The sequence below is a fragment of the Leiobunum rupestre genome, chromosome 8 (assembly GCF_980474605.1).
Source record: "Leiobunum rupestre chromosome 8, qqLeiRupe1.1.hap1, whole genome shotgun sequence".
Taxonomy (NCBI): Eukaryota; Metazoa; Arthropoda; class Arachnida; order Opiliones; family Sclerosomatidae; genus Leiobunum; species Leiobunum rupestre.
In genome coordinates, this window is record NC_143391.1 from 22,363,680 (window position 1) to 22,387,268 (window position 23,589).

Genomic DNA, 23,589 nt, shown 5'->3' on the forward strand with positions numbered 1-23,589 from the left:
TAGCGAAACGTAAAAGGTTCCATTCTCCATTTGGTTTTGAATTTTTTAAGTGTACAAACACTAGCTGCAAACCAAAATAATACGTTATTTTGGATTTATTCATCCGAAAGTGATTTAACTTGTACGACCTTTTTAGCGTTTTGATATTACGCTAAAAACAAATTCTGGTTTTTTTAATACCCTAAATATTTAATAATCGTACGCTTTCTCCATATTTATACTCAAACAACGCGAAGTTTAAAGAAGAAAAATTGTAGATTGTAGCATGTTGGTTGACATTCAGTACGAAGTTTAATGAAACCCAAAATATATTAATCTTAATTTCTAAAGGTGAGAAACGATACGAAGTGACCCCCTTTAGTTTAATATCGATTGTTAAACTTTGAAACAAAAGCTTTCGAGTCACGTCGCGGATAAGCTATAAAATATTCAGGTATCACGCGGTAATGAGATAAATCTAAAGTAATTGCTTCTTAAAAATTCTCCGAACTTCTTTCACGGTCCAAATTAAATGAAAAATCCGTAGAGCCCGCGAGAGAAACACGGTTCGTACCCAGAATGTCCGACCCTCCTCTGCGCCCGAATTAAAAAAATAAGGGTGCACTCTATCAGCGTTAGTGGCGTTCCTGGCGGGCGATTTTTCTTAGATTCAAATGAAAATTTATTACCGGGGTCTGCCAATCTCTTTTAAAGAGATGGAAATGAGAAAAAGGGGACGATCAGCCGTTTAGAAAGTGCGAAAAAAGACATCGTGTCGGAGATGGCCTGGCGCGTGCACTCTCGGATCGTCCTTGTCTCGCCGATATTACTTTCCGTTTAGCTTACAGCGGCCGTAAATGGTATTAAACTCGGCCGAATTAGATCATTTTTCGCCGTAACAAGTGCGCTGTCGTAAAAGAGGGAGAAAGAGATTGGGAGGCCAAAAAGGACCCGTGAAATTGTTCCTATAGCTGAAGCGAGAGATAAGGCCTAGAGAATTCCCCCCCAGTTTTGCTGATTGCCTTTGACTTTCAATCCAACAGCATCAGGCTGCCTCTACGAGACGGTGATATAAAAAAAAGGGTAGAGAGCTCGGTGTGAACTCTAAAAAAACCTTGGATTCCTTTTCTCCTCTTCGGGATAAAAAGAGAGGCCGATAGAGTCGCGTTTCCTCGTCCCCTTTTTGCGCACCTATCCGAGGCGCGCAACGCGATTGAAATCAACGAAGAGAGACCCAAAAGTTAAACCTTTTCTTCCCCGCCGCTAGAAGAGAGTTGGAAGACACGATGGAAGAGAGGAAAGTGTAAGAAAAAGTATACGAGAAAAATACACAGGCTAAGAAGAAATTCTTTATCTTTGGAGTCCAGATGAGGTTTGATAAGAAGGTTTATAAAAGAAAAAAAATCGTTCAGCTTTTTTTGTTGGGTCCGTTTTTTGTCGCTTTTTCTTAGCTCTCAAACATTGGGAAGGGTTGCGGATCTCTCCTGGGTCGTGTGAATGCTCGGAGTGGCCTTCGCCTCGTTTTCTCATTCGACGCTAAACGTCGTAGATTTTACCCCATCGACTATTCTCGCTAAACCGTTCGGTGAAGGCAATCCGAACTCGTCCCGGCTTCGTTTCCAACGGGTAGAATTCCTTCTTTTTCGATATGTATATGTATCCATCTTAGATTGAAGTTTTCTCCCTCTCTTCCGATCCGTTCGCTGGCTCTATTGTATTTGGAGCCGCTAAAATCCTTTCCTCAGACTCGATCCTTCCCCATTTCGTCTCGGAGTTTGAAGGAGGGACTTGGCACCGAACGCCAGATAGCGGGGGAGAAATCGGGTGAGGGGGGCCCTACCCGATTCAATTTGTGACTTTTTTATACACCGGCTAACGGTTTTCTACCTCTATTTCTCACCCACATAGTCTTTCATTCTTTGAATTTCGGAGGACCTATATTCTATGTAGACTGGGGAAAGCTCTTTAGAATTTATTCCTTAGGTGAGTCCACCGTATTAGTTCTACTATTTACACTGTCAACTAGATCGAATCGTCTTAAATTTTTCACTTATATCATATTACTTAATCAGGAATCGAAATACGACATATTGTCTCGTATTTACCAATATAAAATGAGGTTGGTATCGTTTAATAAAGGCCAATAAAAGTAGTTTGATGCGGGAACGATAAGTATTTGAAGTTATTGATATATTTCAGCCAAATTAACCTAGTTTTTATTATTAGTATATTTACTAGGCGTAGAAAGAAGATATTTAGCGGTGACGGGAATCGAAGTGGGTCCACTTTTTATCAGACGAAAAGAAGCTAAACGAATTAGCGTACCATGAAAAACCTTATTTACATAAAGAGAGCGAAGAGAAAAAGGGGGGGGGGAAACGAGAGAGACAGTCCGTAAAGATCCGATTGCCATTTAGACAAATTAGGCTGCCAGGTCCCGGCGGACTATCTGAAGGGATCTGCGGCTTTGATGGCTGGAACTGGTTTGATGTTTCCCTCCCCTCCCCTTCCAGTTTTGCCTCGGCCTCGTTCTTTTTTTTTGCTTTATCCGGAATTTCTCCTCTCACTCTACTGTCTTCCACTCTTCTGATTCTCGTAAATAGGGTTTTTTTAATTAGTCGACTCGATGCCTTTTCGTAACTCCCGGATCTTTACACGACGAATACTCCCAGAAGAGAGACACCGAGAGTTTCGTCCCCTCCCTCTCCGATATACTCTACCCTCCCTCCAGCGTGACGTTAGCCGCTATTTCCGAAGAAAGTCGGGAAGCCGGTACAGTCCGCGCGTCTTCAAAGGTAACTCTAGATGTAGGAATAAAGTAAACGGCGTCCTATCTCGGGGATCTTTCTTCTTTTTCAAGCCCTTATCTCTTTAAAGCGCGTGGGGTGACTTGAAAGCGAATCGAATGAGAGAAAAGGCCAGGGTTGAAGTATTAGAAGGGTTGCGAGGGTTCTGCTTCTTCGTACGTACCAAATGGAGAATGTATACACGCGCGCCCCATAGAGGAGCCCATTCATTTAGAAGCATTTGCGCGCCTCTCTCTTTCGCCGGATCACTCTCTTTTAATTGATAAGAAGCCATTTTTCAAAGAGGCTTCCAAACAAGCGGCTTCACTCGATTGAATAGGGAGGAAAAAAGCGAGTCTTTCCTATTTAACCGCTAAACTGAGACCTAATTTCTTCCAATGATCCGAAATTAGAAAAATTTCCTTTCTGGAATTTGGCGGCTCTATTATATCCGACAAATTTCTAGTTCCTTTTCAATTTTTGAAAAGAGACGTCTTTCCCCGCAAAAGATAGTCAATTATTTGGGTCCATTTTGCCGAAGATTAGAAGAACCCATTTTCTGTGTTCTTATACTTTCTATACTTATACCGGAAGGGTTTTTTATCTCTGTTACGTCTGGTTTGGTCAGTGCAAACAGCGGGCGCTGGTCTGGCGTATTGGGAACGATCTATAGGAGATGTCGAGGTCAAGCCACGAGTCAATTTACTCGCGGCCACTTAACCAACATACCGCAAATTCCCAAATAAAGGACGTCGCTTTTTGGTCTTTTAAATGGTCGGCCATCCTTCGGGACTTGTTATTTTCATCCGTCTTTGGTTCTCTCAATCGGGACCATAGACCAAAGAGAAGATACTCCATCCCTTTTCTCCGTAAATCGCGTAACGACTGATTAATTTGTCGTATTACTGAGATGAGTGACTTAGCCTATTACAATAGGTTAAGAAATTGAGTAACATTGGGAATTTAATGAGATTTCGGATGAAAAAAAAAAACCTTTTTGTGACATTTGATTCGCGACATACCAACATACACGTACGTTTTGAAATGTAATTTTTTCTTCCTACTTCTATGAAGATGATCGCCTTTAAATTTTTATTTCATTTTCTAGGCTGACAATACCAGATGTCTTTATAAATTTTTCTCGTCTTACTATAACGTCTCGAAATATTTTTTCTACCTGTATCATCTCTCTTATTCCAAACCCTTTCCCCACCACCCTCTTCTTTTCAAATGTTTTGATCGAACGAAAATATTATCCATTCGACTGGGGTATTTCCCCTCCAGTGTCAAGGATTTTTGGGGGTCTTCTTTTCGTATCTATGGTCACCGAATCCACGTACTAGAGTAAAGCTACTTGTCTAGGCCCCCTTTTCTTATCCGCGTGATAAATGTGGCACGGATGAAAAATAGTTTCCGCGCTGTTGTTGTAACCGACACTTACTTGAAAAGCAATTTTCCCAATATCCGTCGCCGCGACTGTAGCCAGATTAAATTTATTTTTATTCGCCCGCGTTTTTATTTAATTAAATGAATCTCGTTACGCATTTGATCACAGTTCTTCGCGGTAAAGTTGTTAAAATAACAAACCTAATCTTTAGTGAGCGGGTTCACTGGGAATTGTTTCAAGATCCTTGTGGATTACTTATCCCGAAACAAAAGTGTATTGCTGTTAAAACGCCCATCAAATTCAAATAGTTCGTTTTAAAGTAATCATTTAACTTAAAATTATTTAAAATTTTAAAATAATCATTTAACTTAAAATTATTTATAATTTTAAAATATTTATAATTTTAAAATATTTATAATTTTAAAATATTTATAATTTTAAAATATTTGTAATTTTAAAATATCTAACTTTAAAACGTCTTTAACTTTAAGACCTCTTTAACTTTAAAACGTCTTTAACTTTAATACGTCTTTAACTTTAAAACATCTTTAACTTTATAACATCTTTAACTTTAATTATTCCTAAAGATAAATATGTCAAAGCTTTATTCACGCAAATGCTCTTTATCCCACGATAAAACTGGAATATGCTCGACGAGTGACTGATAAAAATGTAAATATTGTCATTGACGATTTCGCATTGTCGTCCGATGTAATTTAACTGAAATCAATATAAAAACGGTGAGAGTTGGTAATATGGGGCAAATATTGGAGATTCTTCACTTTTTCTGTCATTTTGTCCCTTTTTTATCTAGAGAAATGATATAGCCGTAAAGTATCGGACAACGCTTCTCTGATAGTTCAAAGAAACAAGCTGGCTGCAGCGAAAAGGGGAGGACGCGGCTGGGAAATCGAATGAATGGTAAAATACAAAATAGACTCTTTGGGTGTCTTCTTTCGTATCAAATCGCTGGAAATCGATACCGGTTTCGGAAACTTATAGTCACTCGGTAAAAGCGCTAATTCTACGCGGACTGTACCCTTCGTTCGGGTTTTGACAAAATTGACCTTTACGAATGGTCAAATGTATAGGTGCTCGGATTTCGTGCTCTCTCCGGCGTTTTGTCAACTTCAGTAAACATCAATAATTGCGAATCGCAACGCCAGAGGGCGGGCCAGCTAGCATTAATAAGCTTTTGAAAACTACTCCAAAGTACTTCTAAATAGACGAGTAAACCATTAGTTACATTCTGTCAATATCATCCATTACCCCAGTACTCCTCTTAAATTTTTTAGCGAAATTTGCCTTGTTGAATACGTTTTCGCGGTAGTGTAGATTTTCGTTCAAAAAATCATGTAGAATTTAAAATTTTACATAATAAAAATTAGATAGTTTGATTTTGGCATTGTGGTTTTTCCACGCTCTATAATCTGAGCCCTTTTATTATACCCGAGTATTTTTAACTCGCAAAAATAAAAGTTTTTTTCCTGGAAATGAAAAAAAAGGATATATAATTAGGTCTTTTTTTCTCTTCAACGAATTTTGTGTCTTTCTCGAAAAAGGGAAACAATGTTTCTTCCGTTTTTCAAATATTTTCGACATCGATTTTTTTCTACTCTGATGGTTTGAATATTTCTTTACAAAATAATGATTACGCATTACCAATTCGGTGTATCGTTCCTGAATAAGATCCCGTCGATATGCGACTTTCGAAGGGGCTCATTAATTTTAACGAAAATTTTGTTTCTGTGATATTTATTTATATCGTAAACGTATTTATAGTTTTCGAATATATCCCACGACGGATAGAGTTTCATTAAATTTAACTCTAAAGGCTAGTTCCCACTTGGCGAATTTTCGAGACGAATAAAATTTTCGCGCAATGAAAAAAGACGCGGTTTTTTTGGTCGCTGGGGAAGCGGTTCTCACTTTAGCGCGAAAATTTAAAAACGCTGAAAACAACTCGTGCGGGTTTTTAGTAATGTTTTAGACCTAACATAAAACATCAGGTCAAAATGAACCAAATGGTTGTTCCTGTTGATAATTTACTTCAGTATCTTGGTCAAGTTGGCTGAGCCGCTTTTCTAAAGACCTAGGCTTAATAAGTGACGGACGGGAGCGGATTAGATCGAGGGAACGCGTTTATTGATTGGCTGAAGCTTTTTATCGCCAAGGTGTGGACGTCGAAAAATAGAATATTTGCTAGATACCGTGGAGACGCGACTTTAGCGGCGAATTTGAAAAAAATCGTAAATTTTATTCGCGAGCGTCAATTTTCAGCGAGAAAATTGGTTTTTTCGCTAAGTGGGAACTAGGCTTAATAAGTCTGCTTGTCGCTCTAGTCGTTTCGAACAACAAGTAGGGGTTATTTCGAAGGCAGGGGATTCAGTGAACTCCTTCAATCATCGCGTTGGTGGTTGATGCTTCTGTATGGATTGAGACGCGCGCGTGCGCGTCACGGATTTTTTTTTAACGCTGAAAGGGGGGGGGGGCTGTTGATGACGTGCCAGCTGCGTGCGAACGCCGCCTGCCGTCCAGAAGCGAAAGTAATAGTCTCCGGGTTGGAGGGTAATGTTCATTAATGGTGGCCAGTGGACAAATTGTCCCCGCATTAGGCTTAACGTAATAGCCCTGATCCAAGTTTGGAAAGGCCAGTGCATCGACGATCCCCGCGCGACCATGACGCCACCGCTTTCTTGGCTTTTGCCCCGATTTTTTACGATTAATAATTTTCGTAGATCCCCCCCTCTTTCGCAACTCATCAAATCAATTGGCATAGTAGAGAGAGACTGATGGGGTTGAAGCTGAGGTCGAGGAAAGTTACCACCGTTCGATATATTGGTAAAGAAATCGGCCTCTCTTCCGGTAGACGGGGTTGGGGTTCCGGAGAGGGGCGCCATTTTAAACTGGAGGGGTTTTTATTAAAAGAAAAAGTAACGAAAGAGGAATTAACTAGTCTGTAACCTCATTCCGTCGTCCACTTTTTACCTTAATTTCCTCTCGAGTTGATAACATCTAACTGAATTAAAGGGGCAGAGTCCCTCGCTCGTTTCGGAACGTTTTGGCTCGACCGAATGCCAGTTGTTTAATCCCGGTACGGATGGAGAAGGCGACGGAAGGCGAGAAGAATCCGTTTCGGAGTCGTCTTGACAGGGTACTAGCTTAAATCGTCGAGTGAAACGTCCAAAGAAAACAAAAGGCGACTCCACATTTCGGTATTTTCCCCTTTATCGTCCATATATACACTTTCTATTCGCAATTCTTCCGTTCCTTTATCGACGCGTGTATTCTTTTCTCTTATAGACCGTACATTTTCCCGCTTTCTTATATATATGTATATATATATATATATATATATATATATATATATATATATATATATATATATAGGATTTTTTCTTTATAAAAGAAGGAGAAACTGGGGAATGATTTTCTCTATAAGCGTCCCTCTCTCGGGGAGTTTTTACGTATTCTACGGAGTTATTGGTATTCATGGCCTCCGTTCATGGTCTCTAAACGCATTCGTCCGCGCGCCTTTCTAAATCTCTCGGGGAGTCTCTCTCTCTCTCTCGCCTAAAACTCTTTTGTGTTCCTCTCTTTTCGGGCAAAAAGCCCTCCTCGCTATCGGCAGCGACCCCTACGTGCCCGAGGTTTTGGGCTCTCGTCTTGACCCGCCCGATATGCCCCCTCCACGCCCAGCGAGTCCCGCCGCGTACCAGATCGCTAGACGTGACCGGAGTTCTCAGACTGATCAGTTACGCTTCATCGCCAACTCCCGGAGGCCGAGCCAAGAAGAGTCATCTCCCAGTATAATGCCCCATTGTTTGACTCTCCCTGGCTGCTCTCTTCTCTTCCTCTTCCCACTTCTTTTCGTTTTCCCCATTCGAGAGGTTACATAACTATAACTCAATAAAACGCGCCAAGGTAAGCCGCCTACTCTCCCAGAAACCTTTGCTCAGAATATTTCCAATGTTAAACGTTTCCATTGCCGATATAAAGCGAAGTGTTAAAGTAAACGGCTTAATCTCAAGTTCTGTTTATATTTTACTCAACGCTTTAGGCCAGACGCTCACTGCTCTTCGTAACGTCTCCGTCCTAGCTTCCACAAGCGTTGTGGAAGGCCAGTGGGCGCCTAGCCTAACACGCGTATATTAGACAGCTGGTAAAACGAGCGAGTATAATTGTCCGTTAAATCTAGTTTTAATTACGCGCCGTTATTCGTACGCGGTATATTTTAATATCCATTTTAAACCTCACCTCGGAGGTATAAGAATAAGTGGAAGGTGTTTACGAAAGTTAACCACTGTCGTTCACTCTCTACAATCTAATTGCGGGAGTAAAACGGTTGGAAGAAACATGACCTCGTCAGAGTTTATTAAATCTGGTTTTCCCTTTTCGATGCCCCTATTCCCCGGCTCGTCGCCTATTTTTCTCGCTCGTCCATATCGCGTGAAATAGGTTCGTGAACCGCGCCAGCCCGAGAATATGTATAGAGCTTAGCCCTCGAGAACGGCTTCAATTTCCAGACAGTCCTTGTTCGTTACGGGCCTAATTAGGATCTCCGAGAGCGTATACCCCGCCTCGCCAAGGTATTGGATTTCTTTCGCCTCACTAAGACGCTTTGTAGGTATAATGGGAAAAGAGGCTCGTAAGCCTCGGTCGAAACCTCCGGACAGTTTCGATAGAGCCACGGATGGTGGTTAAGTCTGCGTCCCGTTTCGTAAATTGAGTCGACCGAACTGTCGGGGAATCTGACTCGCTTCGTCCAACTGGTGAAACGTGACCAGGCCGATGTCTTCGTTTTGGACCAGGAAGGTGCCAGCGAGATTGCTTTCCTTTGTGTCCCCCCTCTCCCTCTGCATGGTCCCCTTATTGTCCCCGTAGAGTCTCTCGGGGAGTTTATTTCGAAATGCGCGAGGTCGCCCGACAGAGGGAGCTAGAATCGTTAGGCCCCGTCTGCGGTCAAAATGACCAATTAACCTTGTCGCCCGTCGTTGCCTCGCAGGGTCGTGACCCCTCGACGACCTCCCTTGTTTTGGGTTTTTTGTTGCCTGTTAACAATTTATGAAGACGTAATAAATCCGACTTTGCAGTTGCCCAATTAAGGCGTCTATTAAATTCTTGTTAACCATTCTTCCATTTAATTTGGAAGGGAACTAAGCCACGTTTCAATTTCTGGCTACAGGTTGCCAGGACACTAGTTAAAATAGACTTTCTACCTGATTTTGGCTGTACTGACATGAAAGTATTTTTGTACAAGATAAATAAATATTCCTTCATTCAGTTGGACAGGCGTTTCTAAACCTAAAAAATAAGCTCCAGCTTCACTTTCTTCCATCTTCTTAGTAGGCAAGGCCGGATCACCTTTGATTTGTTAAAGGCGTATAGAAATGGGCTTCCATTTATTAAATTACCGTTTATTTAAATGACGACGTCTCCGCATTGACCTTTGACTCTTAAACAATGCCCGACGATGCGTATACGGCTCGAGAGAACGGTTCAAAATACGCTTTCGTGGATATATCACGGTGCTCCTCGATACGGCTTTAGTTAGAAAGAGAGAAAGAGAAGAAACCATCTTACGCGCGTAGTGCGCGTGGTACGAGGGAAAAAGAGCTTCTGCTAGTGTCCGCCGAGGGCGTATATAGTGCGTGAGCATGAAATGGGTTTTCGGTAATGAGCCGTACAAATGACTGCGGCTTTGGCCCTATCTTTACTGGGCATGCGTAACAGCCGGATTGTAGTGGTACAAGCTGGGCTAAAAAGCTCCCCGTTATAGACAAAACTATACGCGAAAAGAAAAATATTTTGCAGAGTTTTTATACTTTATCTCGAAAACCGTAAGTATAAAATGGGGGTTTCGAATAAATATGCGGTATAAACATTTTGAACTGCGCGCCTCGGATCCGAGCATTTGCGAACGACAAAATTTAATCGAGACTTTTGGGCGTCTGCTTGTTTCTCTACAAAATATTATTCTTTTCAAAAGTACAACGGAATCGACCGCGCATTTTTATACAAAAATTAGGCAATAAATATGCCGTATTTATACTATTTTTTCAAGCTCAAATATAAAATTACATTTTAAGTATTAATAATATTTTAATGGACAATTGATAGAGCTTAAGTGAAAAAAATGTCATAAAAGTTATGAGTTTGGAATGCCGCGTAGTTAATGGGACGAATGAATTTCTTAGTGAATTCGAATTTAGCTTTCATTTCTTAACGGGGTGTTTCGCTCGAAGAGCTAATTTCCATTTTTTTCCGTCAATATCCGCGTTAAAGAAAAGAATAGCTTAATTTCGAAACAAAGTGAACTTTTTTGGGCTCGAGCGGCGTTCCGTCCGTATCGCGGAAAGAGGGATTCTTTATGTCTGCTATAAAGGAATTAGATGGTAATTGTTTTCGTAATTTAATATATTCTTGTTAATCGCGTCGTAACCTCCTTTTTTCGGGCTCTCGGCTTCGGGCTGGTGGCTCGCTGGGTGCCCTTATTTTGACGCCCTGGGCGGAGGCGTCTCGCCGCCCTGCCAAAAAGAAGCGCTTAATGTTCATTTTCTCCCCCGAAACTTCTGGTTTTGGCGTGAATTGGCCCGAAAACTCTGGAAGTCATTAAAGGACGAACCCATTTACAGGCCGGTTGCGTCGTAGGAAAGGCTCGAAATGTACTCCAATTGCGCGAAAAACCGTTTAAAAAGGAGGTTGAGGGAGTGCCAGGTTGAGGAAGCTTTCCTTGTTTAGTAACACGCCCGCCGCTGGGGGCTAATTTTCTTATTGTTTCAATCTAATTTCTCCGCGGCCCTCATCATGGTTGAAGATTCCAGCGGATTCGATTTTAAATGGCGCACTCGGGACTCGAGCCGCGGATGGAGCCGTCTTGGTTCTCCTAAAAAGAGGAGAAGCGTTAACGTCAATTATTGGAAATGGCAACGCGATAAAAGATGAAGCTCTCCTCTATTTGGGAACTATGACGATTCGCTCTTTAGCGGACAGTAGGCGCCAAAGCGGACATCGTCCTTTCCTCGCTGACGTCCGCGGTGTCTGGTAGAGTCGGTGGCCCCTGCAGCGGGGAGTGTTGGTCGGGATAACGGCGAGAATCGTTGCCTCTAAGGCTGTTCACTCCATAAATCGTGGAGCGAAGTAATGAATGGCTTTGCCGACAGGTGGCGGTGTATGTCGGCTAATTCCGAGCTCGCCCAGCCGCGTGTGGATCACAATTATCGGAGCTCCTTTAATGACTTTTCCCGTCAGTCGGATCGCGATTTCTCCTCCCTCCCTCATTTTTCTATTTTAAGTAAGCTCGAGAAACCGGCGGCAACCCTCGCTTTCTTTCCGATCCGGTCGGGGGCCACCGCTGGCCCGGGTTCGGTCTGACCGTGGCCCGCGCCACCTTTCCTTTTCCATCTTCTCTCACTCTTTCTCGACTTCGTATCTTTGTAAGAAATCAATCAGAAATAGTGGCGACGATGTCGGCCGACCCCTTAATTCTTGTTTCTCCTCCTTAATAGAAGGCGCTAACGTCGACCGGAAGTTTTTCTTGGCCAGTAAAAGCATTAGTTTCAGTCGTTGACCTTTTTTTCGTTCCCCGCTGGTTTCTTCTTTTACTATTTTCTTGGCCGGCAGCGGCCGCCTCTTCTGGTCCTTTTTGTCCCTCCACTAACTTCCATTTAGGCTTCCTTTTTGTTTCGCCCTACCCTCGCCCTTCTTTCTTTCTAGGTCTATATAGTCCTTTCGCCCTTAACTATAGAAAGAGTATCAAAAATGCCTGGCTAAATTTCTTATCTTTCAAATTCATTATTCATTTTTTGGCGTTCTTAAAGCGTTCTCTCTTTCTAGACTCGTTTTTCTTTCCGTCGCGGATGGGTGAGAGAGACGCGAAGATTAAAATTGATAAGTTGATTTCCCTAAATATTCCTAAATCTGTAAAAACGGGCATCAATCTTTCGGCGAGGACCAACGTGGATGAGAAGACGGAGGTGAGTGCGCCGCGTTTAAGCCTAAATGCCCCGTAGTCGTCCTAAAACACGAGAAGGTTCGAGTTGCCTACTAGAATATGGCGGCAAAGGGGTAAACTGGATTAGGCTTATTTAACATAATCCATCACCCGCCAGCAAGAGAGAGAGGAGCGAGTAGAACTCGATGATAAGCCGAATCCTCCACCGAAGACTATAGCATTAGCTTTCTCTCTCTCTCTCTCTCTCTCTCTCTCTCTCTCTCTCTCTCTCTCTCTCTCTCTCTCTCTCAATTTTCCGCGCTCGGGTTGTATAATACCTTTGACGTCAAAAGGTCACTATTCCATAACTCACGTGTCTGGTAGGGTTGGTCTCGCGGGAAGAGCGTAGGCCCTCTCCGAGCCGTCATCCATTACGGCAACCCTTCCTCCATCTATCGGTAGGAGTGTTCTTTTGATTGATAGGATCCTTTCCCTTCTTGGAAACGTCGTACAGAGGGCGTGAAATGCGCTCTCTATATCGGAACATTTAGCAGCGTTGTCTCTTACGCTCGTACACCAAGCGGGATATTTTTATAGTCGCGACACCAATAACCGCTGTTGGGCACCCGATAGTTCAATGCAAATCGAAATCTCCGAACTCTTTTTGCAAACTTTGCGTAAGTTTTGATATTTTCGGAAATAGCCAATAGGTTGCAAATCAAATACTAATTTGCGCAAGATTTTTGCAAAATTTTATCAGATATTGATAATTTCAATTCTATAAAGGTTTTTGCAAACCTTACCCTATTATTGGTGTTTTCAATTATACAGGGTCTTTTTTTTTGCTCGGAAAAGTGTTTTTTTTCAAAAACTATTTATAGTACCGATTTCAAATTTGGAAGGTCAATTCTCTATACCGGGGGACATCAGTTTGAGAAATTTGAGCGTTTTCGGTAATGTTTTTCACCAATTTTGAAAAATTATTTTTCGACCACTAGGTGCGAGATAAAAAATTTCTATTATAAAGTTGTAGGCCGTCATCGAAAACCCTTAAAAATTGTTCACTCGACGAAAAACAATTTATTTATCAGTGAAAATTCGAGCTTGAAAAATTTACAAGTTGGTGAAGCCAAATTACGATTGTTTGAAACGATAATTGAAACAGAATTACCTAATCCAGTTGAAACTTTGGTTAAAAAAACGACCGGATTTAAAAAACACGAGGCTATAGGTCAATCCTAAACATGCATTGGGTATTTAAAGGAAAACTTTGGGAGATTATTATCAGTGTTTGATAATATTTCGAACAATGCCTCGTTATTCAGTAGCTGAGCGTACCGAGATAGTTGCCATTTACTATGGAGAAGCAGCACAAAACCTTAGAAGAGTGACTGAAATCTTCGCAGAAAGACATCCAAATGGAGCACCATCTGTAAATACAGTAAGACGAGCAATTCACGATTTCAATCAATTTGGTAACTTGCAACCTAGGTTTCGCGGATTGGGTCAACCGGATTTAGACTTCGAGAACAATGTACTCGCGTACTTTGTGGCATATCCTCGTCACAGTTGCGCTAACGCCGCTGCTGATTTGGGTTGTTCTGCAAATCGTGTGTGGAAAATTCTTCGTAAGAATCGCTATCACCCATACAGAGCTACGCTCCACCAAGGACTAATTGACGGAGACTATCAAAGACGTTATGAATTTAGCAACTGGTTACTAAATGCTGTCCAAGAAGATAGACAATTTTTGCGCCATGTTTTGTTCTCCGACGAAGCGTCATTTTCTAGAGATGGGCCCTTTAATCATCAAAACAGCCATCTTTGGTCTGACATCAACCCACATTGGGGTTTTGAATATCATCACCAGGTTCAATTTGAACGGGTCAATGTTTGGGTTGGACTTGTTGGAAACCGTTTGATTGGTCCCTTTTTCCTGCCGACGAACCTCAACGGCCAAAGGTATTTACATTTTCTACAGAACGAACTGAGTGACGCAATCGACGACCTTCCATTGGCTGAAAGACGTCAGTTGTGGTTTCAGCAAGATGGCGCCCCTCCGCATTTTTCCCGGCAAGTAACTGAGCACCTCAACAACGAGTTTCCTGAAAGGTGGATAGGGAGAAATGGTCCAGTGCATTGGCCAGCAAGGTCACCTGACCTAACACCGCTGGATTATTTTCTCTGGGGATTCGTTAAAGCAAAGGTATACGCCACGCCCATTGAAACTAGGGAGGAACTCATTAGACGAATAATCAGTGCTTGCCGAGACGTCACACCAGAAATGGTAGAGAAAGCGTTTGAGAACTTAATTGTCCGCGCACAAACCTGTGTTGCAGCCAATGGTGATATTATTGAAAATGTTTTGTAAAAATTTATGTGAATAAAATATCTGCATTTAAAAACCAAACGTGTACATTTTTTCAAGTGTGAAAACTCTACTACGTTTGTATTAGACTTGTTCCCTTTTCAATTATCGTTTCAAACAATCGTAATTTGGCTTCACCAACTTGTAAATTTTTCAAGCTCGAATTTTCACTGATAAATAAGTTTTTCGTCGAGTGAACAATTTTTAAGGGTTTTCGATGACGGCCTACAACTTTATAATAGAAATTTTTTATCTCGCACCTAGTGGTCGAAAAATAATTTTTCAAAATTGGTGAAAAACATTACCGAAAACGCTCAAATTTATCAAACTGATGTCCCCCGGTATAGAGAATTGACCTTCCAAATTTGAAATCGGTACTATAAATAGTTTTTGAAAAAAAAACACTTTTCCGAGCAAAAAAAAAGACCCTGTATATACCTCAGATATCATAGTTTGCAAAATAGTATATGATATCTGAGGTAAATAGAATTGAAATTATCAATATCTGATAAAAAATTTCAAAAATCTTGCGCAAATTATTATCTGATTTGCAAACTATTGGCTATTTCTGAAAATATCAAAACTTGCGTAAAGTTTGCCAAAAGAGTTTGCATGCGAAAATTAGTATCGGCCGTATGGGATGCGGACAGCCAATTTCCTAGTAAAGATAAGCACTAAACCGAACCAGTACGTAGTTGACCTTTAAAGTGTCGGATGATAAGAATAGTCGCGACAGACTCTAAAATCTCCTTACAATTACACGTAATTCGAGCCAAATGAAACGCGAATTGCAAATTCCATCTCTGTGATCTATTATATCTAGTTTAAATGGAGGTGAGCTGCGGATCGAATTTATGTTATCGGGCAATTAATTATCCGGCCCTTCGTCTTTCTTAATGCGGAATTGGCTTCGTGTTTCGAATTACAACGAGACTCTCTTCGCCGAAATCTGCCACCCTCCCAAGAATTCAATCCATAAAACGAAGCCGCGAAGCTCCTACCAATCGAATCGACATTGCCAAAATGAGGAGGGCAAAGGTCAACCCCGTTACCATTTAATTATATACAGCTAGCCATTATTAATTAGATTTACTTTGTATTCGATGATGTATATAAGAGACTAATCGATCACGTGATCTTATCTGTGTTGCGAAGAGTCCCCCCATCCGCGCTTCATTTAGTTTTTTTTTCCTTCCCGTCGACCTCACTTTTTTTTCCCTTTCTAGCGATAGCGCGTGAAGTAAGCCGACCCTCGGTGTAGTTGTCATGGTTACTCCCGAGCTTCCGTAGTGCGCGCGGTAATGTAGCGTACGTGGGGGGGGGGGGGAGAACAGTTTTCTTCCTCGCTAGCTGCCGCGAAATTAATTAGGTGGCAGAGTGGTAAGAAGGAATCGAAAGAAGAGCCAAATGGCGAAAAACGGCGCGGAGCCAATATCCGAATATAGATCCGCCACGCATCGGAATGAAGGGGTTTTACTCGCCAGTCCCCGCGAACGCCGAAAGGGTTCGGAATGATCTAAAGTTTTTGGCATTCGTCGACCAGATATTGGAAGAAGAGATGCCAGCTAAATAGATAGAGATAGGCCTTATAAGCTGGCTCCGCTTTCGTTATTTCTTTCGGCAGACAGCGCTGTCCGACGCTATATCGGGAAGTAGAAAGAACCAAACTCTTCTTTTAATCATGGATGCGCTCTCTCAATCCGGGCTGAAAGCGCTTTGCATCGAACCTTTCCGGAATCCTGGGTGTCCGTATACGGACTCGCTCGAAGTAACACCGACGTATATATATATATATCAAACGTAAAAAGAAACCAAGGAAAAATCCAGCTGAATGGACGGTAAAGAAAGAGGCTAATTGAATCGCGCGCTCGTAAAACCTTCTCTTATTGCCACCGCCGCCGCCGATAGTTCCATTTTATCCCCGCGAATACACGTTAGAGCGCCACCGGGGTTTCGGTTTACTGCAAATTACCTGGGTTTACAAAAGACGCGAAATTATCAGTGAAACAGAGAACGAGAGAAGAGAAAAATAGTCGGCGCGCGAGTCGGTGTCGCGCGTGCTGAGGAATGGGAAAAAGGGAAATCCACTTTACTCCCAATCGAAGGGCGGCAGTTGCTCGGTGACAGAGTAGACTATTCGGCCGCTCTGGTTTGGCTCTTTTTCTTCATTCGCCCGTAAATTGACAAATTGGGATGTCCAAAAGTTAGATCGCTTCGAAGATTCACGGCTGAAAGTGGGCTCCCGAAGATGAAAAGGAAAGGTGGTCTCGTTGCGACAAAAATACGGGAGATTTTTCACTTTTTTTATCCCCCATCTCTGTTTTTTTTTCCTTCGCAACCTTCCCACCGATTCGTTTTTTTTTCCTATCCGGCGCTTCTTCTATTCTCTACCCGTGAAAGACGATGCCGTTGGAGCTCGTGGTTGAAGAAAAAAAGGGTATTGGTGAAAGGCGGGAGTTTGGCATGCTCTGATAATCTGACGATCGACTACCGAGGCACCTAAGATGGCACGAGCTTGGATGTGTGAGGTTGGATGAAGAAAATGCGACGGCCAAAGAGAGCCCGGATCTTTGTCGTATAAACGAAAGAAGAAGGAACGGAGGGGGGGTCGAGTAAGAGCGTGAGAAAGATGGCGTCCCGCCGGCTGATGGATAGTCGGCTAAACGGTCCTCCAGGATTCGGTCAGGCGAAGGTCAACTGGACAGATGAGAAGACCGCGGTGGTCGTCGGCGGAAGGGTACGGACACTCTCTATCTAAAGGCGCGTGTCTCGCTCTGGGTGGGGAATCCCCAAACCGGGGCGACATCTAGTGTCGCGAGATGGTGACACGGTTCTTCACTTTAACACTTCCTTTTATTAGGCTGGCCTATCGGACAGACGAACGGGATCATCCTATATGCATTTTCCGTTTCTCTCGCTCTTAATTTACCATCCGAAACCTTTTAGTGTTATTGGGGGGATTTCGCCATTGGTTTCCACTTTATGATTTACTTTCCCCTCTTCCTAACATCGTTTTGATTTCTGAGGGAAGTATCTGTCAAGTTAGGTTGTGAGGAACCTCTCGCGATGTCTGCCCGAGCGAGCGACGCTACTCCTCTTTACTCTCTACTCCGCCCGTCAATGTTACAGCGTCGTAAATATTGACTGACAAACAGTTCGTGATTAATTTCGGCCGCTACGATAGAGTTTCGCTTAATGCGAGATTTTCTCTCCTCGAATAGATGCCAGTTCCGTCGACTAATCCCCCAGTTTTCCATCAGTTCCATCCGATGGGTTTTATCCCGTTTTCGGTAGCTTCAAGTTTAACCTCTTCGAGACACTTTTATACTCCCTAATAATAGCTAAAAGAAGGGTGAATAAGTTTTGGAGAGTGTTGTGTTTTTGGAGTCCAATTTGCATAAAAACCTTTTTCTTAAAAGGCTTTTCTTTCATTTCTCGCGAACCCGGATAAACGGAGAAGAGAAGCTATAGAAAAGTTTATAGCTTAGACTAAGGGATAGCCGTTACGCTATACCTCCTTCCCCGCCTTTGTCCGTACAAGGTCGCGACTGCTAAGAAACTTATCGAGCTCGAATAGGAGAGAAGAATTAAGATTTGGCGGAGGCCGAGCTCCTGTTTGCAAACTACTTCAAAGACGGCCCTAACTCGATAAGACTCCGGTGGAATGCAAATGTTTTGCCCTCTCGTCCCAATATGGCCTATACGCGACAGTTTTATTATTTGGCCCGCTTGTACGTATTGAAATAATAAGACCCCCCCCACGAGCATCCGGGCAATCCCTGGGATTTCATTTACGCATTCGCGAAAATAAATCCTCTTAAGTGTTAAGTTAAATAAAACATTTTGTTTGCGACCCTAATCTAAACTGTTCTTTCGAGGGTTTTTTTCTGGAATTAATCAAAATTTAGTTAAAATAGGCGGTATTTAATTTTACTCAACCAAATCCAATAATATGTCCACCGTTTTTAGACTGCCGCGAAATTAAAATAATTTCCGGAACTTTTCAACTCGCGTTGTATTTACACTTGCTCTATTAAAACCCTTTAAAACTAATTTAATAACATTTTATATTTAAAAGAAAACGAGGCTAAAAATTACATCCGGAATTAAAGGCGTTATTTAGATTTAGTCCTAAAGAAGCCGAGGCTAGTTTACCAATTTCGGTTCGGCGTCTGGCTGTTCTTAATGATGTCGATTTTATAATTTCCACTTCGCGTCGCGAATTTTAGCAGATATCCTTATAACGACTTAAAGTCTGATATACGGAAAACGTTAATATCAGCCGACATTAAGCCCGGGCCGTAAATCCGAATAAACTTTACCCTTTATAGTTAGCCTTGACCCAACTTCCGGGTGATTCCGTCCCCGGAGCTGGGGAGCTTCCCAGTTTATTAGCCCTTTTCGTAATGGTCGAAGCACGTGGTGAAGCCGCTCTAGACGGCTTCCTCCCGGAAAAGTTAAACTAATTTATCGCTTTATCGATTTGGAGTGGAATTTTTGGGGAAGGCCCGTCGCCGAATTCCGTTCTCTACAAAAGTAAAGAAAAGCCAAACACACGCGGCCGTATTACTACGCTATTCGAAAAATACACGCGTAAGCCCGTATACTCGCTTTCCAACGAATAGAGCGCACTCTCGGATCGAATCCCGACTGCCGCTTTGGGAGAAAAGAGCTCGACCTCCGGGGATTCGAAAGTTGATTTAATTTTAAATTCTCTCTCTTTCTCCATCCTTCGATTTTGCCTCTCGACGCGCGTCTTTGCTTCCGTCCTACTCCCGATACTATTCGTTTATACGTAATTATTCGTTTACCGCGTTTTCGTTTATAGAAGAAAGGCTGAATTTATTCTTTCTCGATGGAGGTTGTTCCCGAAAGAAAATTTTTATAACATTTTTTAATTTATACAAAATTTGTCCTTAATAAACCCATTAACGTTGGAGAATCGAATTTCTCCCTTAATCGTATTAAGCAGACAGATTTAAGGAAAAATAACGTTTCGTGTTTTTTTAAATCCAATTAGTTTGATAAGGGAGTTTTTGTTGATGGAGAACGAAATCTATTTAACGCAGACCTCCGTCAGTCTCTATATTTTTATTTAAGCTCGTTAGAAGGTTTTCACTCGGTTCTTACGGCTGAGAGCGAAAAAAATGGCACATTTTAACATTTTTTTCCCCCGCGCTGAAATATCAATCTTTTCCAGATAGTCTTTTCCACGCGTAAGCTGATTTGCTTATCCCACCCCCTCTTCAATTTTATGAGCAAAATCATCAAAAAGAAAGCCATTATAGCGAAACCAAAAAAAAATCATTTTATCATACTGCCGCGAGTGTATAAAAATCTAAGGGATATTTTTCTTACCCTTAAAGACTCTTTTGGGGGTACCTCGTCTTAAACCATTTTTCTACCCCCAAAAGTGTCCTCTTCTTTTGGATAGCTATACCCCTACCGCTTAAAGTTTCATCCCCTTAAGAAAGTTTTTGCCTCACCGCTATGCTCCGGAGTCTTAAGCCGAATAAATCCGTTTGGTCTCTAGAGAAAAAAGTCTGGTTTAAAAGGGTAAAAAACCCCTACTGTCAACCGAGCGTAACTCCCGCTTTGGATGGTCGGGGGTGGGGTTGAGCGGTAATCTTACTCCGTAATACACTATTCAGAAAGCGAGACTATTGCTTTGGCTCTCCGTATAAAACCATCGCTCCAACCACCGGCGCAAATAGCCAAGTCCGTCACCGCGAGACCGCATTAGGGAAATACGCGCCTCTTTGACACGACGAGGGGCTGTGGATTAGCCAAAGGCTTTTTTTCCACCATTCTTCGTTGCCGCGGATCGGCACTTGGCGGTTCGGTTTAAACTCGGGGTAGGGTAATGTTTGTTCCTTGATCTTTAGCGCCATCGACGGCTGAGTATTCGGGTGACTCCCGGGCAATTGCCGTCCTCTTATCCGAGCAAGGTGCTATCGCTTTGACGCAGGGTTCTTCGTTGGTAATGTATCCGCCCGACCCAACTGCCGTAATATTGATAAGCTTTTCCTCGAATGTTGATAGTTATACTTAAGAAATGACTCTCCGCGTTATATACAAGGGCGAATTATAATGGAGTGCTTTATAACGGCTTAGAGAATATATGACGGTTATAAGTCTATTTTGAAACCACTAGGTTGCTAAATTATTCTCGCTAGATTTTTAAAATTTAATCAATTCCATTATCACCGATATTGCTTGTACCTCTATATAGACCCTTTTCTAAGTCCTTGTTTAGCGTCGTAACGACAGCTATCTTCCCCGGTATCGCCATCCGTAACCCTTTCATAAATAAATGAGTTTCACTTTGTCGTACATTAGCCTCGAGCTATATTCACTTTTCCTTTCAGATTATAAGCCGCAACTTTTTTTTGTCTAACTGCACCGTGCGCGTGGCTGAGGTGAAGTGTTGGTACCTTTGGCTTTCCGTGCTGGTGTGTGTATCCCGGGGCGTCGAGGCGAGGTAAAAGAGGAAGGGGGGATGCGGAGGTGTGGCGGAACTTTATTAGGGAGCAACCGGGTCGAGATTTTGATGGATGGGCCCAACATCCGAAAGGGTCACGGCCGGCAGACGATAACGCGTCTCTCTCTCTCTCTGGAGAGGGTGGTTCCTCTCGAGTTTGACGCGCGGTGCCTTTCCAAAACGCGATCGCGACACCCGATAAGAGAGCCCCGCCGGCTTTGGCGTTCGCAACGCGACTGCCTTATCGATGTCGTACCATCAAAACCCCTCCTATCACGCGCTCTACTAGTTAATTTTCCTAATAATCCTCCGCACTAGAGCGGTTTCCTCGAATGTTGACCCAACGTCCAGGAACGCCTACTTCGCGTATAAACTTAATTAAATCAAGTTTTACTCTCTTTTTACGAACCACTATGTTTAATTAAAACTATTTTATTGTATTAAATCTTATTCTAAACTTCCTCGCTAAGTATTGTGCGATAAATTTAAATTTGTCTCCTCCGCAGGTTTTTCTCATCAATCGGAAGATTCGATACACTTATAGACTGAATTGGATCTGATCCGAACTGTACCATCATCGTAAGCAGTGAGTATCTTTTTACCTCGCTTCTTCATTTCTTACTTTATAGGCCAAAAAATATACGTCAAGTACCCGTGGAAGTTTTATTAGCGGCGTGGTAGGCGTACCAGGAGTAAATTGGTTGTTTATGAGAAGGGAGTCGGTAATTAAAGTCGCGAGGCTGACAGTGTTGTAAGGCTTACCTCGAGCAAAAAAGAGAACCGATCCCTGGCAGACGGGGGGGGGGGGGCGTTGCTATTTATGTACGAGCGTAATATTCTCGGGTACTTTCGCACCTTTCGTCCAATTTGTCCGTCCCCGGGAGCCGAAGAGTCGCGCGGCTCAGCTCCACCAAAAACTCGGAATCGTCCGGAAATCCCAAAGAAGCGCTGTCACTCTCGCCTCCGCCGCGGGGGTCGCGTATAAATTTCGCCAACCTACCCTATACCAGGCGCCCCTTCAGCGTATAATTTTTTTGCGTCATCCTTCGTCCATCGGACGCGGTGTATAGAGTAGCCGCCAGACCTATTTGGCCGGGGTTGAGTTGTCCGAAATTGGTTTCGGGAGTCAGGGGTGGATTGTCCCCGGGAGTAGCCAATTTCCTGTCCCGTTTCGAAGCCGGTATAACTCCGGATAGGAGCTACCAGCGTCCGACATCCCTCGTGGGCCAGATGACGCTTCCAGCGAAAGCGGGGCGCCCGGTAAAGTCTGCGGCCCAGTCTCCCCGTCAGTATAGAACCTTTCGCGGAAGAACGCGTCCCGTTTTTCCGAGTGACATTTCTTTATGTTTACTCTGCGCTCAAGGCTAGCCTCGCTTTGGCGGCGAAAAGAACCACGTACGAAAGCGCGTCCATTGGTGCCGGGGAAAGGCTTGGCTTCGCTTAGGGAACGTCTCGGTCTGCTTTTTTGCGAATTATTGGGTTATTTTTATCGTCCGCGCGCGCACCGCGAGCCACTAGTAGACTCCTCTAACCGCGGCCACCCTCGGTCCCTATGGCCATATATTCGGTACTTCTTTCGCAGAACCACCGGCGACTCGCGAATGTTTTCCTATCGAGTTTGTTTTCGGTTTTATTGCCCGTATCAAAACAAGCTTATATATTAGGTTACTCTACGCGGATTGCTCGCCGCGTACCGAATGACCATTCTATTCTTTGCCTAGAAACTGACTTTTTTCCACTATAGCATTCGCTCGACCAACTAACCAAAACCACGAAGAATTCACCGTTTTTGTTTATACGGTGGCCATTCCTATTTGTCCCTCGCCTATATTCCCCATTTTCTTTAAATTTTAAATCCGCATAAATTTGGAGCCCGGAGATGTAAAATAAACCGAATTAGATTTTTCTCGTTCCCTGTTTCTCGTTTCGAAAATGAACAACGAATATTTTTCATTTCAAAACTTTTAAAAGATTTTCATTGCAAAACATATATTTTCCTAGATGAAGTCTTTATGCAGTGTAATATTCGTTCGCTTTGGGTTTAAATATCTCATAGTACTTCGCGAATAATTTAAATTAAACAACAAACCAAATTAAATTGAATTAGGCTTAGTATATAAAAAGGACCAATAAACTAACAAGTTAAATAGCAAAATTGATCGACTAGTGGAAAGACCTACAAAACGAAGCGAGAAAAGAATCGGTTAAGGACAAATTAACTGTCAGAATCTGAATACGGTCTGTTTTGTAAAACCATGAGCGCGTGAGGAGTTCACGATAGCGTATTCCGGGAAGCCTACTTATAAACATTAGCACCGGGAATATTTCCTTTTGTTTATTTTTCCTCGAACGGTTCTGGCAACGCGGAGCGAAAAGTTGGCTTTTCCCAGAGTTGACCCGTGCTGAAATTAATGATCATCTAATGTAGGGCTTCCAGAAAAGTTCTTTTAAACGAATGAAAAAGAGATTTTCCGAGTTTATCCAACTGTTTTATCTCGTTTATTCTCTGACACGGACGAACTGTGCCGGGAAGAGAACAAAAAGGAGGAGGCGCTCGAAGAAGGAAAAAAAATTAAAGACGGGGGTGGAGCGTTCAAATGGTTTTGCAGCCCTTAATCGCCTTTGTGACGTAACTTCCTTTTTTCCCGAGTCCTT

General features: G+C 42.7%; 1 protein-coding gene across 4 annotated transcripts in view; it reads left to right on the top strand.

The window, feature by feature from the left end:
- The window catches only part of LOC149932750 (irregular chiasm C-roughest protein-like), a 194,120-nt gene that overhangs the window by 112,512 nt on the left and 58,019 nt on the right, over positions 1–23,589 (top strand). For all 4 annotated transcript variants that reach the window (XM_090155787.1, XM_090155791.1, XM_090155788.1 and 1 more), the window contains one exon: positions 21,441–21,520. The gene's annotated coding sequence lies outside the window, so the exon portion shown is untranslated. The remainder of the gene's footprint in view (positions 1–21,440; positions 21,521–23,589) is intronic.